This window comes from Caretta caretta, chromosome 7 (assembly GCF_965140235.1).
Source record: "Caretta caretta isolate rCarCar2 chromosome 7, rCarCar1.hap1, whole genome shotgun sequence".
In the NCBI taxonomy this organism is placed as follows: Eukaryota; Metazoa; Chordata; order Testudines; family Cheloniidae; genus Caretta; species Caretta caretta.
The window spans coordinates 14,868,653-14,886,211 of record NC_134212.1 but is presented as its reverse complement, the minus strand read 5'-3'; the positions used below and the strand labels follow the sequence as shown (position 1 = coordinate 14,886,211).

Sequence of the window (17,559 nt, the reverse complement as noted above, 5' to 3'; positions counted from 1 at the left end):
TAGTCTGTATTCACAAAAAGAAAAGGAGTACTTGTAGCACCTTAGAGACTAACAAATGTATTTGAGCATAAGCTTTCGTGAGCTACAGCTCACTTCATCGGATGCATTCCGATGAAGTAAGCTGTAGCTCACGAAAGCTTATGCTCAAATAAATTTGTTAGTCTCTAAGGTGCCACAAGTCCTCCTTTTCTTTTTAAGGAAAGAGATTCCACCACCTCCCTAGGTAACCCATTCCAGTGCTTCACCGCCCTCCTAGTGAAAAAGTTTTTCCTAATATCCAACCTAAACTCCCCCACTGCAACTTGAGACCATTATTCCTTGTTCTGTCATCTGGTACCATTGAGAATAGTCTAGATCCATCTTCTTTGGAACCCCCTTTCAAGTAGTTGAAAGCAGCTATCAAATCCCCCCTCATTCTTCTCTTCTGCAGACTAAATAATCCAAGTTCCCTTAGCCTCTCCTCATAAGTCATGTACTCCAGCCCCACTAATCATTTCTGTTGCCCTCCGCTGGACTTTTTCCAATTTTTCCACATCCTTCTTGTAGTGTGGGGCCCAACTTAAGTGGAGCAGTGTGGGGGGCTGACAGCAGCCTCTCAGCACGGAGAAATACAGTGCTGACAGGTTATGTAAGTAATGCAGTATTGTAGCGGGGTGGTCACCCGCTCCTGCCTGGAAGGGCTTAAAACAGCCCTCAGAGAGGGCTGAGGCAGAGGAAAAGCGGGGCTGATTGGGGTGTGGCCACAGCTGAGGCTGCCTCCCAAACAGACCTAGCTGGTCCTATAAAAGCCAGTGAAGCCAGGAGCAGAACTCTCTCTCTAGCCTGTTGAGAGGGAGGGACCTGGCTGCTGGAAGCATACCAAGGTACCTGAGGTGGAGCAGGGCTGGGAGAAGGCCAGAGGAGCTGGGGAGCTCTGGCCTGGAAACCCCCCAGACTGCAGGCCAAGTGGAAGGCCAAATAAGTACTTGGGTTGCAGAGGGCAGCCCAACGGGTAGGCAGAGGCAGCAGGTCCAACCCCCCTTGCCTATGATGAGTGGCACTTACACTGCAGTTGGCCCCAAAGAACGGGGGCTAGGTGATGACTGGCAGTGGCCACAGACTGAGGCGAGGTGGGGGTAGAGGGTTGGGGGTTCCCTGGGGAGGGGAGACCCAGATCTTTGCAGGGTACTGCAGGTGGCAGCACCCCGACATGAAAGGGGGTACCGAGGTCCAGAAGAGACTTGGGGCCCAGCGGCAAGCGGGACACCAGCCTGTAGGGGGCGCTCTGGAGGCTGGAATGCTAATTCCCTGGACGACCAGCAGGAGGCGCCGCAGGGATGAGTCTCGCTCCGCTACAAGTATCTACACGGACACTACGCCACCCTAACTACATCGACCTAAGCACTAGGCCTCTCGTGGAGTGGAGTTATTAGGTCAGTGTAGTGGGGGACTTATATTGGTGGGAGCAACACTGTATGTGGACATCTACAAAGTTAGGTCAACATAAGCTGCCTTATGTCAGCCTAACTCTGTAGTGTAGACCTGGTCTAAGTATAAGACAAGAGACAACAGTAGGAGACAGACAGACAGGAGAACACCAGGAAACAATATCAGTCAGCTCACCAGCTCCATTACTGTATTACTGTCAAAGCATTAGAACTTTCTACATATTCTCTGGGAGAGCTGATTCAAGGATGTCCTGCTTCCTCACCTTCCCTTAGACTTGTAAATGAGAAACAAATAAAATGTATGTAGAACTACTTCTACTCTACACATCAGGAAACACCCTTTATCTCACACCAGCTGGATATCTTCATTGCCCTTCATCACCAGACACATTCATCAAACATGACAAATGCCTCCAAAATGCTAAATCACTCCTCTCCATTTCAATGGCTGCATGATAGTTATCATACCCCCAGTCAGTTTTAAAATATGTACATGCCAAACTGAAATACCTACAGCTCCTACCAGGGATACGAGAACAGGGGAAGAAAACTATGAGTTCCAAATGAATTTTAGTTTTTTTTCACTGGCTCAAAAAATAAAGTTGAGATAAACTCATGAATTGTTCTGGGACTTCCAGACATTTTCCTGCTAATTAAGCTATGACCTGTGAAGTGTGAAATGAAAATGCAAATTCTTACAAATGCAGTTTTATTGATCTAGTGGAATGCTCAGTTCCATGGCCTTTGCTACATAGTTAGCTTGGACAGCTTCAATTATCCTCTTATGTGAAAACTACAGGGTTTGGATTACAAGGGGTTGTAAATGAACAAATGCCTTCATGCTTCCTTGGAGGAGAGAACTGTACAAAGCGTGGCCTCTGGCGGTGGGGGCGGGGTCTGCTTGCGCGCGCAGGGGGGGGCCGCCTGGGGCCCCGCCGCCGCCGCCGAGTGCATTTTTTCAGTACCTTGTTTTAGTCTGGAATTCTTTCAATTTCTGTAATCTGGCGCTATGCAAAAGTGTTTTTTGTTTGTTTGTTTGTTTGGGTTTTTTTGGAGGGATAGCTCAGAGGTTTGAGCATTGGCCTGCTAAACCCAGGGTTGTGAGTTCAATCCTTGAAGGGGCCATTTAGGGATCTGGGGCAAAAATTGGGGATTGGTCCTGCTTTGAGCAGGGGGTTGGACTAGATGACCTCCTGAGGTCCCTTCCAACCCTGATATTCTATGATTCTATGAAAAATGTTGAGAGGTTTTTGAGGGGGAGGGATAGCTCAGTGGTTTCAGCATTGGCCTGCTAAATTCAAGGTTGTGAGTTCAATCCTTGAGGGGGCCATTTAGGTATTTGGGGCAAAAATTGGGGATTGGTCCTGCTTGGAACAGGGGGTTAGACTAGATGACCTCCTGAGGTCCCTTCCAACCCTGATATTCTATGAAAGCCTCCAAAGACGCACCCAACTGCTTCCTTACCTCTCTCTTTCCCCAAGCTGTTCTCTATCTTACTTCCTGCAGGGACCCGTGCCAGTCTTCCTGTCTCTGGGAAAACTGGTGACCATCTGGTACTTTGTGATGCTTCTTGAGCTGGGATAGGCCACTTCCTGGGTCTTTTGGGAGTAGCCAGGTGGTTGGTGTAATACAGTTTCCTGCAATATCCTGGACAAAGCTTATTGAATTAAGTTCTTGTATCATTGTGGGCCAGGGATTGTATGCAGTTCCATGGGGGAGGGGGACCATAGCCCTCTAGGAACTAAGAATAGTTGTGGGTAGTTAGGCAAATTCACTCAGGTTATAACACCTTCAGAGAGCTAACACCACCTGGAGAAAGGCTCCCATATACTGGTTCAAACTAGACTCTCCAGTGACCAATAGACAAAGAAAGGACTTTTGGTTAAATAGCCTGAGTTAAAACAGACTCAGGGCCTTCTTTCTGATCCAGCAGCAATCAGGACCTTCTATCCAAGGATGGCCTCAGGCCTTCCTAGTAAGGGTTGGATGGACATGACCCAGTCCATGTGCTTGTTCTGAACTAACAGCTATTATAAACTTATGACCACAGGAGAAAAATGGTTGGTAGGATTTGAAGGACAGTTGACTGGCCAGAGTGATCTCTGGGACGCTTATTAGCATGTGTGTAGGTTCTTTTATCATTTGAATATGTTGTTGCTGTAATGCTTTTACCTTAAGAATAAATGCACTTGCTTAGAAAGAGCTGTGTGATAACTTAACTGTGGCAATTACATTGTTCAGTTCTCTGAGGAGAAAAGTGAACAAGCCTGCTGAGGCAATCTGACTTTGCTGGGGAATACACAGTTTAGCCAGGGATCTGTGCAGCCTGGAAATACTCCTGTCAGGAGGTAGAGAAAGATGCATGTCTCTGTCTGAGAGAGGTGATGGCTGGGGATCCAGGAACCTAAGAGTGCGTGCCCTTGCTAGACCACACAGGGGCAATACAGGTGCAGTTGTCCTGAACTGTCACATTCACCATAAGGCTTAGTAAGGCAAAGTAACTTAGGAATCCAAAGGCATCTCTAGCAGCTACCTTCCTACCTACCTGTAGCTCACGAAAGCTCATGCTCAAATAAATTGGTTAGTCTCTAAGGTGCCACAAGTACTCCTTTTCTTTTTGCGAATACAGACTAACACGGCTGTTACTCTGAAACCTTCCAGAAAGAGAAGCCCCAAAATCCTTAATCTCCAGTAAGCACACTAGGATGCTCCCTGGTTTTAATTTAGCAGTCTGCATTGGAAGAGGATGTTTCCCTCTTGTTCTACTCTCTGTATTTGTGGAAGAGAAGGAGGTTAAGTAGAAGAAAGGAGCTTGAGACTACATCCAGGCCTCCTCCTAGAAAATCCAGCAAATTTGGAGTGGGTAGTGGTCCCAACTGGCTGACTCACAAAGATACACAAGTAAGAACACAGGAATGGTCATTCGGAAGCTCACTGGATTTACTGAGAAAGTGGGAGGTGGGAAGGGACTCTGGCTAGCAGGGGATGTTTTCAGAAGTGTTTTGGCTGTTTCCCATCATATAAACATTCTCTACACATTTGTAAAAATGTATCAGAATCAGGATGAGTTGTGAAGGCTTGAATGAGTATCGCTCTGAGCTCTACCTATAATAACTGCTCCCAGAGAATTGAGTTCTATTCCCATCAGTGTCACTATAGAAAAGTCCCATTAATTGGGTGAGCTTCCCTTTGGAAAGGAACTTTTATGAGGCTTAAATGAGGTCTGTAAAACACTTTGAGGTCCTTAGATAACAGGTACCGTAGAAATGCTAAACGATATTAAAAACAAAATAGTAAAACATCAAATTTACTGTTGCAGTTAATATCTTTTGTGCTTAATGGGTTTGAAAGTGTTGCACTGTATATTCCATTGTTGTTTTACAATCAGGTTAGTGTGTAAATCTGCCTCTTTTTATTACGTAACAGGTTACTTGTTTTCTGCTGAGTTGCCAAGGAAATATGCTGGGTTCATCTTGTGGAGTGTTTTCATGTTGTTTTCCCTTAATGTTGGTAAGTGAAGTCTCCTGTTTCTTATTATATATTCCTTTATTTTCATCCTCTTCAGTGGATTGGGTGTGTCTTCAGGCATTAAAATTCCATTCCTTCTGTATGGGGGATTTAATGTTTGAAAGACACTGAAAGGGAAGCTTTGAGATCATCAAGGCCCAAAACATTGGAGTTATTTTAAAGAAGAAAACTTACAAAAATCTAAAACTGAAACCAGTGCTTTATGAATTTTAAAGGGTTTTAACAACTGAAAGACGCTGAAAGGGAAACTATCAAGACATCTTGGCCCCAAAATTAGGTTTTATTACAATATATATTTTTTGCAAAATCCAAAATTTAAAATCAGTGTTTGTAGATTTTTCTAAAACAACCTCAGTGACAACTGTATAATTGTTTCATAAATTTAAGTATTCCTTCTTTGGTGTTTTGCAACCCAAATACAAGAACCTTGTGTTTCATACATAAAAACCAAAAACTGACAAGGAGAGAAGAGGGGAATTTTTTATTTATATTCAGTTGATACATGATTCCAGAATCCTGAAAGCATTGAAATACATTCTTCCATGAAGCAAAATACTGACTGACGCATTTGCTTAGATCTATACGGAGCACTTTAGTATTTGTTCCATTTTGTAGCTGTGCAAAGGAGAGTTTTTAGTTTTCGTTTTTAACATTTTTTTGCAACACAATTTCCATTAAAGCTGAATGCTGAATTTGTGCTGCACAAAAAAGTGCTAATGTTGCAAATATCATAGAATGCAAAGCCCACCTTGAAGTCGATGGGAATTCTGCATCTGGAGTACTTAAAGAGTATGGCCACGAATGGAACGATGATCCAATGGTTAGGGTGCTAGCTTGGAATTTGGGAAATCTGTGTTTAATTCCTTGCTGTTCTACAGACTTCCTGTGTAACCCTGGGGAAGTCATTTAGTCTTGCTGTGCCTCAGTTCCCCATCTGTTTAAATGGGGCAGGCAAAGGGATATTGTGGGGCACTCAGATACTAAACTAATGGGGCCCATATAACTCATGATTTCAACAATTTCCATACCACCATCAACCTCAGCCTGGACCAGTCCACACAAGAGATTCACTTCCTGAACACTACGGTGCTAATAAGTGATGGTCACATAAACACCACCCTATACCGGAAACCTACTGACCGCTGTGCCTACCTACATGCCTCCAGCTTTCATCCAGACCACACCACACGATCCATTGTCTACAGCCAAGCTCTACTATACAACCACATTTGCTCCAACCCCACAGACAGAGACAAACACCTACAAGATCTCTATCAAACATTCTTACAACTACAATATCTACCTGCTGAAGTGAAGAAACAGATTGACAGAGCCAGAAGAGTACCAGAAGTTACCTACTACAGGACAGGCCCAACAAAGAAAATAACAGAATGCCACTAGCCGTCACCGTCAGCCCCCAGCTAAAACCTCTCCAATGCATCCTCAAGGATCTACAATCTATCCTGAAGGACGATCCATCACTCTCACAGATCTTGGGAGACAGGTCAGTCCTTGCTTACAGACAGCCCCCCAACCTGAAGCAAATACTCACCAGCAACCACAGAACAGAACCACTAACCCAGGAACCTATCCTTGCAACAAAGCCTGTTGCCAACTGTGTCCACATATCTATTCAGGGGACACCATCATAGGGCCTAATCACATCAGCCACACTATCAGAGGCTCGTTCACCTGCACATCTACCAATGTGATATATGCCATCATGTACCAGCAATGCCCCTCTGCCAGGTACATTGGCCAAACTGGACAGTCTCTATGTAAAAGAATAAATGGACACAAATCAGATGTCAAGAATTATAACATTCAAAAACCAGTTGGAGAACACTTCAATCTCTTTGGTCACTCGATTACAGACCTAAAAGTGGCAATTCTTCAACAAAAAAAACTTCAAAAACAGACTCCAATGAGAGACTGCTGAATTGGAATTAATTTGCAAACTGGATACAATTAACTTAGGCTTGAATAAAGACTGGGAGTGGATGGGTCATTACACAAAGTAAAAAGAAAAGGAGTACTTGTGGCACCTTAGAGACTAACCAATTTATTTGAGCATAAGCTTTCGTGAGCTACAGCTCACTTCATCGGATGCATACTGTGGAAACTGCAGAAGACATTATATACACAGAGACCATGAAACAATACCTCCTCCCACCCCACTCTCCTGCTGGTAATAGCTTATCTAAAGTGATCACTCTCCTTACAATGTGTATGAAAATCAAGTTGGGCCATTTCCAGCACAAATCCAGGTTTTCTCACCCTCCCCCACTTTTCCAAAAACCACACACACAAACTCATTCTCCTGCTGGTAATAGCTTATCCAAAGTGTCCACTCTCCCTACAATGTGGATGATAATCAAGGTGGGCCATTTCCAGCACAAATCCAGGTTTTCTCACAGCCCCCGCTGTGTTGGTGAGTATTTGCTTCAGGTTGGGGGGCTGTCTGTAGGCAAGGACTGGCCTGCTTCCCAAGATTTGTGAGAGTGTTGGGTCATCCTTCAGGATAGGTTGTAGATCCTTAATAATGTGTTGGAGGCGTTTTAGTTGGGGGCTGAAGGTGACGGCTAGTGGCGTTCTGTTATTTTCTTTGTTAGGCCTGTCCTGTAATAGGTGACTTCTGGGAACTCTTCTGGCTTTATCAATCTGTTTCTTCACTTCCGCAGGTGGGTATTGTAGTTGTAAGAATGCTTGATAGAGATCTTGTAGGTGTTTGTCTCTGTCTGAGGGGTTGGAGCAAATGCAGTTGTATCGCAGAGCTTGGCTGTAGACGATGAATCATGTCATCATGAATAGGTCAGAGTATGAACAAGAGGCTGCTTGGCAGCTCTCCAACACCACTTTCTACAAGCCATTACCCTATGATCCCACTGAGAGTTACCAAAAGGAAACTACAGCATTTGCTCAAGAAACTTCCTGAAAAAGTACAAGATCAAATCCGCACAGACACACCCCTGGAACACCGACCTGGGACATTCTATCTACTACCCAAGATCCATAAACCTGGAAATCCTGGGCGCCCCATCATCTCAGGCATTGGCACCCTGACAGCAGGATTGTCTGGCTATGTAGACTCCCTCCTCAGGCCCTACGCTACCAGCACTCCCAGCTACATTTGAGACACCACTGACTTCCTGAGGAAACTACAATCCATCGGTGATCTTCCTGATAACACCATCCTGGCCACTATGGATGTAGAAGCCCTCTACACCAACATTCCACACAAAAATGGACTACAAGCCGTCAAGAACACTATCCCCGATAATGTCACGGCTAACCTGATGGCTGAACTTTGTGACTTTGTCCTTACCCATAACTATTTTACATTTGGGGACAATGTATACCTTCAGATCAGCGGCACTGCTATGGGTACCCGCATGGCCCCACAGTATGCCAACATTTTTATGGCTGATTTAGAACAACGCTTCCTCAACTCTCGTCCCCTAACGCCCCTACTCTACTTGCGCTATATTGCTGACATCTTCATCATCTGGACCCATGGAAAAGAAGCCCTTGAAGAATTCCACCATGATTTCAACAATTTCCATCCCACCATCAACCTCAGCCTGGTCCAGTCCACACAAGAGATCCACTTCCTGGACACTACAGTGCTAATAAACAATGGTCACATAAACACCACCCTATACCGGAAACCTACTGACCGCTATTCCTACCTGCATGCCTCCAGCTTTCACCCTGAGCACACCACACGATCCATTGTCTACAGCCAAGCTCTGCGATACAACCGCATTTGCTCCAACCCCTCAGACAGAGACAAACACCTACAAGATCTCTATCAAGCGTTCTTACAACTACAATACCCACCTGCGGAAGTGAAGAAACAGATTGATAGAGCCAGAAGAGTTCCCAGAAGTCACCTACTACAGGACAGGCCTAACAAAGAAAATAACAGAACACCACTAGCCGTCACCTTCAGCCCCCAACTAAAACCCCTCCAATACATTATTAAGGATCTACAACCTGTCCTGAAGGATGACCCAACACTCTCACAAATCTTGGGAGACAGTCCTTGCCTACAGACAGCCCCCCAACCTGAAGCAAATACTCACCAACAACCACATACCACACAACAGAACCACTAACCCAGGAACCTATCCTTGCAACAAAGCCCATTGCCAGCTGTGCCCACCTATCTATTCAGGGGACACCATCACAGGGCCTAATAACATCAGCCACACTATCAGAGGCTCGTTCACCTGCACATCCACCAATGTGATATATGCCATCATGTGCCAGCAATGCCCCTCTGCCATGTACATTGGTCAAACTGGACAGTCTCTACGCAAAAGAATAAATGGACACAAATCAGATGTCAAGAATTATAACATTCATAAACCAGTCAGAGAACACTTCAATCTCTCTGGTCACGCAATTACAGACATGAAGATCACTATCTTAAAACAAAAAAACTTCAAATCCAGACTCCAGCGAGAAACTGCTGAATTGGAATTCATTTGCAAATTGGATACTATTAATTTAGGCTTAAATAGAGACTGGGAGTGGCTAAGTCATTATGCAAGGTAGCCTACTTCCCCTTGTTTTTTCCTCCCCGCCCCCCCCCCCCCCCGACGTTCTGTTTAAACTTGGATTTATGCTGAAAATGGCCCATCTTGATTATCATACACATTGTAAGGAGAGTGGTCAGTTTGGATGAGCTATTGCCAGCAGAAGAGTGAGTTTGTGTGTGTGGTTTTTGGAAAAAGGGGCGGGGGGTGAGAAAACCTGGATTTGTGCTGGAAATGGCCCACCTTGATTATCATACACATTGTAAAGAGAGTGGTCACTTTGGATGGGCTATTACCAGAAGGAGAGTGGGGTGGGAGGAGGTATTGTTTCATGGTCTCTGTGTATATAATGTCTTCTGCAGTTTCCACAGTATGCATCCGATGAAGTGAGCTGTAGCTCACGAAAGCTTATGCTCAAATAAATTGGTTTGTCTCTAAGGTGCCACAAGTCCTCCTTTTCTTTTTGCGAATACAGACTAACACGGCTGTTACTCTGAAACCTACACAAAGTAAAACTATTTCCCCATGTTTATTCCCCCTCCCACCCCCCCGCATTGTTCCTCAGCCGGAACTGGCCCACCTTGATTATCACTACAAAAGGTTTTCCCCCCCAGCCCCGCTCTCCTGCTGGTAATAGCTCACCTTAAGTGATCACTTTCGTTACAGTGTGTATGGTAACACCCATTGTTTCATGTTCTCTGTGAATATAAATCTCCCCACTGTATTTTCCACTGAATGCATCCGATGAAGTGAGCTGTAGCTCACGAAAGCTTATGCTCAAATAAATTGGTTTGTCTCTAAGGTGCCACAAGTCCTCCTTTTCTTTTTTCATGGATATAGATAGTTCTCACACATTATTATTCTGTTCCCAAACAGAAACCTTTAACCAAAAATTAATGTTAAAAGTGTATTTCAGTGGAGTCCCACTACCATCCAAAAAGCATTTACAAAATAAAAGAGCAAATGTTAGGAAGTCTGGATATGAACAGTTAAGGTATTTGGCTAGTTTCCACATTCCTCTGCCGCTCCCATCCCTACCAGATGGGTTTAGGCACCCAAATGCCACTGAAATTCAATGGGAGTTGGGCATCTAACTTTGCCTTCCCTTATTTGTCTCTGTGGGAATGTCTGCATGAGGATAAACAACCTGCAGCTGGCTCGGGTCAGCTTACTCAGGTCTGCCTGGGATGGGCTCCAGAGTTGAAAAATCGCCGTGTAGATGTTCAGGCTTGGTCTGGAGCCCAAGCTCTGGGACTCTGTGAGGGTGGAGGGTCCCAGAGCTTGGGCTCCAGACCAAGCCCTGAACATCTACACGGCGATTTTTCAACCCTGCAGCCCATGCTCCGCACACCTGAGTGGGCTGACCCAGGCCAGCCGTGGCCATGCCCCGGGTCTTTTATCCCTGTGTAGATGTACCCTATCTCCCTCCCTGGCCCTGCACCCATTTCAAGGCTGTGCACATTATTTTAGTCTCTTTGGATAAAATTTCGAAAGGGCCTAAGGGTAATGTTTCTAAAAGGGCCTAAATCATTCAGGAACCTAAATCCCTTTGAAAGCCAATGCAAGTTAAGTCACTTAGGAGCCTAAGTCCCTTTGGGACTATTTGAAACTTTCCCCCTGGTATTAATTCACAGGCTGCCCTTTATAGAGTGGCTGAATTAATTCAAGTGTTTTCAATGGTGAAAGGTTGCAGTTTCTCAGGTATCATCCTTTCCCTCCTTACTGCCAGGGGGGAGGGTGCTGCCAAGTTCAGCCTGTGGTAGCCATTTATTGGAACTGCCATTGAAAAACTGAAAAAAATCCAAAACTTTGGTTGGAAGGTTTTTGATGAACATATGGCATTTCTTATGTAAAGCACACTTTAAAACGTTAGTGTTTTGAAAATCTAATTTTCCAGCAAAAAACAGCTAGAGACCTGGGGATTACAGATTATTCACATGCATGGTCCCACATTCAGCCATTGCAAACTGCTACTGTTTGACCTACACCCAAATGGTGAGGAAAGGACATTTGTCACATGCCTGTTGACAAGAACAAAGTGGTCTCGTGATGCTGCCCAAGCTCAATAAGATTCATATAGCACAAATGGTTGCATGGAAGCGACATTCTCTTAAATTCAATTTAATAATCCAAACTGTTAACACAGTTGAGGGGAAAATATTTGAAGATTGATTTTTTTCCCCTAAAGTAAAGATTCTCAAAGTGGTGACTCTTAGAAGCCAATTGCCTTACGAAATATATCTATTTTTTACCTAGCATTTGATACAAGTTTATCTGTCAAAATGAGGAGGGATGTCAAAAAGTTTAAACCTGTTTGCAAGAAACCTATTTGGTGTGAAAACCTGTCAGGCTCCTGGCAGGAGAGGATTTCCCTAGCTGAGAATTACAAAAGAATATCTTCATTTAAAAGATGAGTTTAGAAGTAAGCATGTAAAGTCATCTGAGGATGTTACCGGTATTAGCAAAAAGCCTCAGCCCAGAGTTAGAAAGCCTGCTGCTAGCATCCTTAACTAGTAAAGGCTATATTACCTGAAAGGTGAGATCAGATGGAAAGTCAGCATTGTTGGGGGCAGGGTGGGAATGAGCTAGTGGGTTTGGGAAGAAATCTTGCACAGCTGTTCATCTTGCTATTGTCCTTGAACTGTACCCCGGGGTGAAATTTTGTTTATTGCAGGGGGACTGAGCTTGTAATAATGCAGACACCATTGGCATTATCATACTTAATGGTTCCCTATAGCTACAATGCCACCAGAAGTAGCCATGTCTCAGTCCCGATTCATTTCACTTGCAGAACATCCACTGGGTCAAAGGAAGGAGGAACACTGTCCAGTGTGCACCTCACTCTTTTCTGGCTCTCACAGAGGAAGGAATTCTCCTTCTGTGGAGAGACATCACTTCACCCGCCACTGAAATGCAGCCACCGTTGGGGTGGAATGCAGCTATTGTTTAACAGGGGCCAGGCACCACATGATCATTTTGGGAGCGAGGGAAATGGAAGACTTTAGACCAGCATTCTGTGAGTCTAATGACCTCAACTCCATTTGACTTCTGGCCCTGTAATTGTAAGTCCAAATCCCTACATGTTGTCAAGACCTCCAATGTACCCATCTGAAAGATGGTATTTCCAAGAAAACACTGCCCCTTTACACGATGTTAGGAATTGGCTCAGTACACAGCTCAGAAGGAAGAGAGCCACCTCCTGAATTATCAAACCCTGTTGGAAGTTCATGCTGGATGTTATACATATATATATACATACACACTACACATAAACGTGTTCTGGACAGGCCCTCATACAGCTTAGCTTGTCAGAAGTGCTGAAACTGCAAGCCAAGTTGGTATAATTGCAGCCTATAATGAATCCTATGAGCTTCCTGTTAAAACCCCACCAAACAGCTCTCTTGTTCTTGTCTGAAATATTAACCTCTTTTTTTTTTTGTAATTTAATATTTAATTTCCATCCATAAACAGGTTAACCTCATCGAAGAAAGCTGCTTCCCACACTGGCTGCCAGCCAACCCAGATGCAGTTTGCAAGTGAAAACCTGTCATTGATGTGATATTACATATGAACTATAGTTTTGTATAGAGATGGGTAGCAAGAGTACCTTCCTTGGGCAGGGGTCAGATAATATGTGTATTTTGGATGTGTTTGCTCCATAATTTACTTTGATTGTGGCAGTATAAGATACTGCAATTGTGTAAAAAATTTGCTTTATTCCATTATTTTTCTAAAAAATCTAATCTTATTTTAGCATCTGCCTAGTTTTAATAAAATTCTGTTTTAGCAATAATTTTACTGTGTGAAAGTCTAATCGTTTTTAGCTTCATTTTGTCCAGGGGAATATCTCTTGGTGAGAGAATTTTATATTAATGTTTAATGCACGTTCCAAGTCCACTTTTGGAAGATCTGTATTTGATCAGCAGTTGATGCAGTGCACTTTTCACCAAAGCAAAATGGGTTATATCTTCCATGCAATAGCTGCAAGATTAGATTTTATTCCCTTAAGTAAAATAATTGTGGAATCAAAAGTTTCAGTTTCAGCACCAGTTAAAGTTATAGTTTAATTCCTGCAACTATTTAAACTCTCACTGCCTTTCTATCAAAAATATTTATTTGAGCACAACCCCCTATCCCCATTTAAAGTGACTGATCAGAATTTTTCATCATCTGTCTTTCTACTGTTGTCAGCAGCAATCTGATCATCTCACGCCCCCGCCTCACCCGAGTTAAGAAGAAAGGTGGAAGACGAGAGCATTCAGTGAACATACAATTTTCCCAATTGCTTGAAGGCTTACACTTGGTGATATACAATGGTATGAAAGGTTTTGGAGAAATGTGCATTCAGTGTAATCCTCTAAATCCATTGTGCAATGTCCTCTTTCAGAATGCCCAATTACCTGAATGATTTGAGAAAAGTAAAGCATTAGAATGGCACCCAATTAGTCTTTAAGACCAATATATGTGATTCCCTTTATACTGTAAAGTCTCAGGGCTTGCCCTGCAAGGTGCTGGCCACTCTGGCCGTAATCCAGCAAAGCACTTAAGCACATGCTTAACTTTAAGCATAGGACTTGAAAGCCCTGGGTGCTACTGGATGTTGAGCACTTTTGTAAAACTGGGTCCCCAGAAGTAGTGATACTCAGCACTTTTCATCCACAGGTGGGTAAGCATCCTTATCCCCATTTTATAGATGGGGAAACTGAGGTCCAGGGAGGTAAAGTGACTTGCCCAAGTTAACACAGCCAGTCAGGGAAATTTTTGAATTACCACTCAGGTCTCCTAATTCCCAACCTTTATGCTCGATCCACTAGATAACAGGTGATCAGGAATGGTCTAGATAATAGTTAGTCCTGGCATGGGTTCAGGGGACTGGACTAGATGACCTCTTGAGGTCCTTTCCAGTCCTATGATTCTATGACGCAGCCATTGTAATGTGTATGCAGTAGTGTTATAACCATGTTGGTCCCAGGATATTACAGAGAGAGGTGAGGTAATATCTTTTATTGGACCAGCTTTTGTTAGTAAGAGAGACAAGCTTTCATTGTAACGCATAATTTGTTATATCTGCCCATGAACTAAAGCACTATCCACATGTGCACAACAGGGTGATTTTACTGAGTTACTGCATGGTATTGATGTACAAACATCTACAGTGTCATAGTTCAACTCAGAGGCTGGGTCTTCAGATTTGCCCAGCTGATCATATTAGAATAGACTTTCTCACAATATTTTGGGGCTTTTTATCTTATTTGGAATCTGGAAATGTTGAACCACACAAAAATGAGAAGTAATAGGAGGTACAAATGTGAATGGACATTTTCAAACATCCAAGTAAGAATCAGTTGTATCTAAAAATGGGCAAAGGTGCAGGAATTGATGGAGGAGTTCTTGAATTTTCTAAGCCAGTTCAATCCCTAGTGTACATACTAATTTCTGAGATAATTGTTACACAATTTGCTGAACATAATCAAGTGTTATCTGTGCCCTGTAAAATGAAGCCACGGCTAATATTTCGACTAACCGCAGGGGTGATTTAACAGTTACACTGAAATGAGAATAAAGACTTGTTAATGATCTTTAAAAATCACATCATTTACTTCTGTGCTATTTGTAGTTAAGCCAAACTAGCCACAAAGGGGTACATGTTCCTTTCAGTGCATGCATGCAACTCCTGTTAATACTAATGGCAGATGCATACCCATTGAGAAATGTCAATCCCCCTAAACCAGACTTATCACCCTGGTGTGACAGCATCAGGAAGCACTGTGATGGAGGAGGAGAGAATTTTCTATTCTAACTGCACAACTCTAACACTCAATGTGATGAAAATAGTTTAAGGGCCCGATCCTGCAGGCTGTTGAGCGTTTCCTGTATGGTGCTGAGAACCCTTGCCGCCCATTTAGCTTTCCTAAACAAAGAACATATTATTATGTTCTAAAGAACAAAAACATTGCAGGCCAGATTTTCAAAGTGCTCAGCACTTGCAACTGGATCTGATTTTTCAAAAGACCTCCGTTCTCATTTAGATACCTAAATGCAGTGGTCAGATTTTCAAAAGCGCTCAGCAACCAGCAGCTCCCATTAAGAACAATGGGAAATGCTGAGTGCTTTGATGCATTTTGGAAATCTGGCCTTGCAAAGTCATTAGGGCAACATAGCAATAACCCAGGAGACACTGTCCAAGGTATTTCCCACTGGCTCTAGTTCTCTTGTTTAGAGCAACATTCCAATCAACTCCTACAGCAGCTCATACTTATGCACAACTAATGGTATCAGTGGGCAATTCACATATAAGGGTGATTGATGATCAAATCAATTCATAGATTATGTATGATGGCACTGGGTCTTCACTGCATACCACTAGTACAATACAGAACATCTACATTTTCACATGAATGATAGTGACTCAGAATTTACTTCTAACTTAATTTGCTGTATAAAGAGCTTAAACTGCCAACAAACAAGTAATTACTATTTTATCTCACACTTTTTTTTTCTTATCTTAAAAGGCAGATAAATTCACTTCTCAGCAAAGGGCCAGTAATTGGGAGAAAATGGTCCACATTTTTTCTGTGACGGTCACATTAGTTAAAGTTGCTGGGACTATTTTTCCAATCCATAACTCTCAAACATGAAAAGTGCGTCAAATTATTCCCTTTGTATATACACTGCAACTCTGGATGAAATGGAAGCTTAGGTCCCAATTTTCCACGTTGTTACATCTGTTTTACACTGGAGTGGCCATGGAATAAAACTGGTTTTAAAGGGTGGAGGATCAGGACCTCAGTTTTAGTGTTTTCTTGAATACAAATTCTCCTCGTGTCTCCAAAATTGTAAGGGCTTGATGACTTACAGATATCTATATTTCTTGTTTTGTAAGTCTGAAATTTGGGTAACTTTGAGCTTATATAACATAGTTTGTAAAGTACTGTAAAGCCTTTAATAAAGTATCATTTATTAAATCTCATACTAAGACTGTTAAATGTAAGAATTATATGTATGTGTTTAGTTAGGACAAGGAATGGGTTATATAGTAAATCCTACACCAGAAATATACACTGATTTTTACTAGTGAGACAAAGGATGGTCCAGTAATTACAGTGATAGCCTGTGGCTTGAAAAACCTGTGTTCAAAGCCCTGCTCTGTTATAGACTTCCTATACGACCTTGGGAAGTCACTTGGGGCTGGATTCACAAAGCAACTTCGTCACCTAACTGACACTTCAGGTACCTCAGTCCCAGATTCAGGTGCCACCTGTATTCATCCCATGAATTGTGCTCAGCTGCCACCAAACCCTGTAGGTACCTAAAAATCACTTGGCACCTAAATTTCTGCTGTGAAAGTTCCCTAGGCACTTGTGTGTCTGGCTCTGGGCATGCACACTGCTGTCTCACACTAGGTGTTTGGATGCCTAAGCCCCAGTATGATGCATAAACTCTTGCCTAATTCACCTGCAGGGCCCAATACAGTAAGCATTCTCTGAGTAGCCTACCTCCTCACAAAACAGCTGAATGGGAGGGGGGTTAGAGTCAGAGAAAGCATGAAAATGACTCGATAGCCTTGTGGTTAGAGTACTTACCCAAGCTATGGGAGACCCAAGATCCAGGCCCCTTCCTTCACTTACTTTCATCCACAGTGTAACAGCACCAATAAGAGCGAATGAGGGAGCCGCACATCAGAATATCTCATACCCCAGTGGTTAAGACGCACAGGTGGCAGATCCCTGTTCAAATCCTTTCTCCTCATCAGGTGGAGGGAGGACTTGAACCAGGGATCTGTTACATCTCACCACAAGTTTTGAAGGACCCCTTCCTCCTCTGCTTAATGCAAGAAACGCCTTAGGCATTTACCTCCAGGAGAGGGTTCACAGCTGAGAATCTCAAGCAGGGATAGGCATTTCCCTCCAGCCTGGACTTAAGCATGAAACTCCCTGACAGAGGTCCGACTTAGGACACATCCCTTTCCTTGGCATTTCCCACTGGCTAATGTAGGTGGCTCTCCACTCAGCATGCTGGCTTTTGTGACTCCCATTTTTAGGCGCCTATCTTCCTCCAAATTG

At 43.4% G+C, this 17,559-nt stretch overlaps 1 long non-coding RNA gene across 1 annotated transcript; it reads left to right on the top strand.

The window, feature by feature from the left end:
- The first annotated feature begins 1,183 nt into the window (after positions 1-1,183).
- On the top strand, positions 1,184-13,224 carry LOC142072855 (uncharacterized). Its single transcript, XR_012669458.1, has 3 exons — positions 1,184-1,412; positions 4,854-4,937; positions 12,968-13,224. It is a non-coding gene; the product is annotated as an uncharacterized LOC142072855 (long non-coding RNA).
- Positions 13,225-17,559: the final 4,335 nt, after the last annotated feature.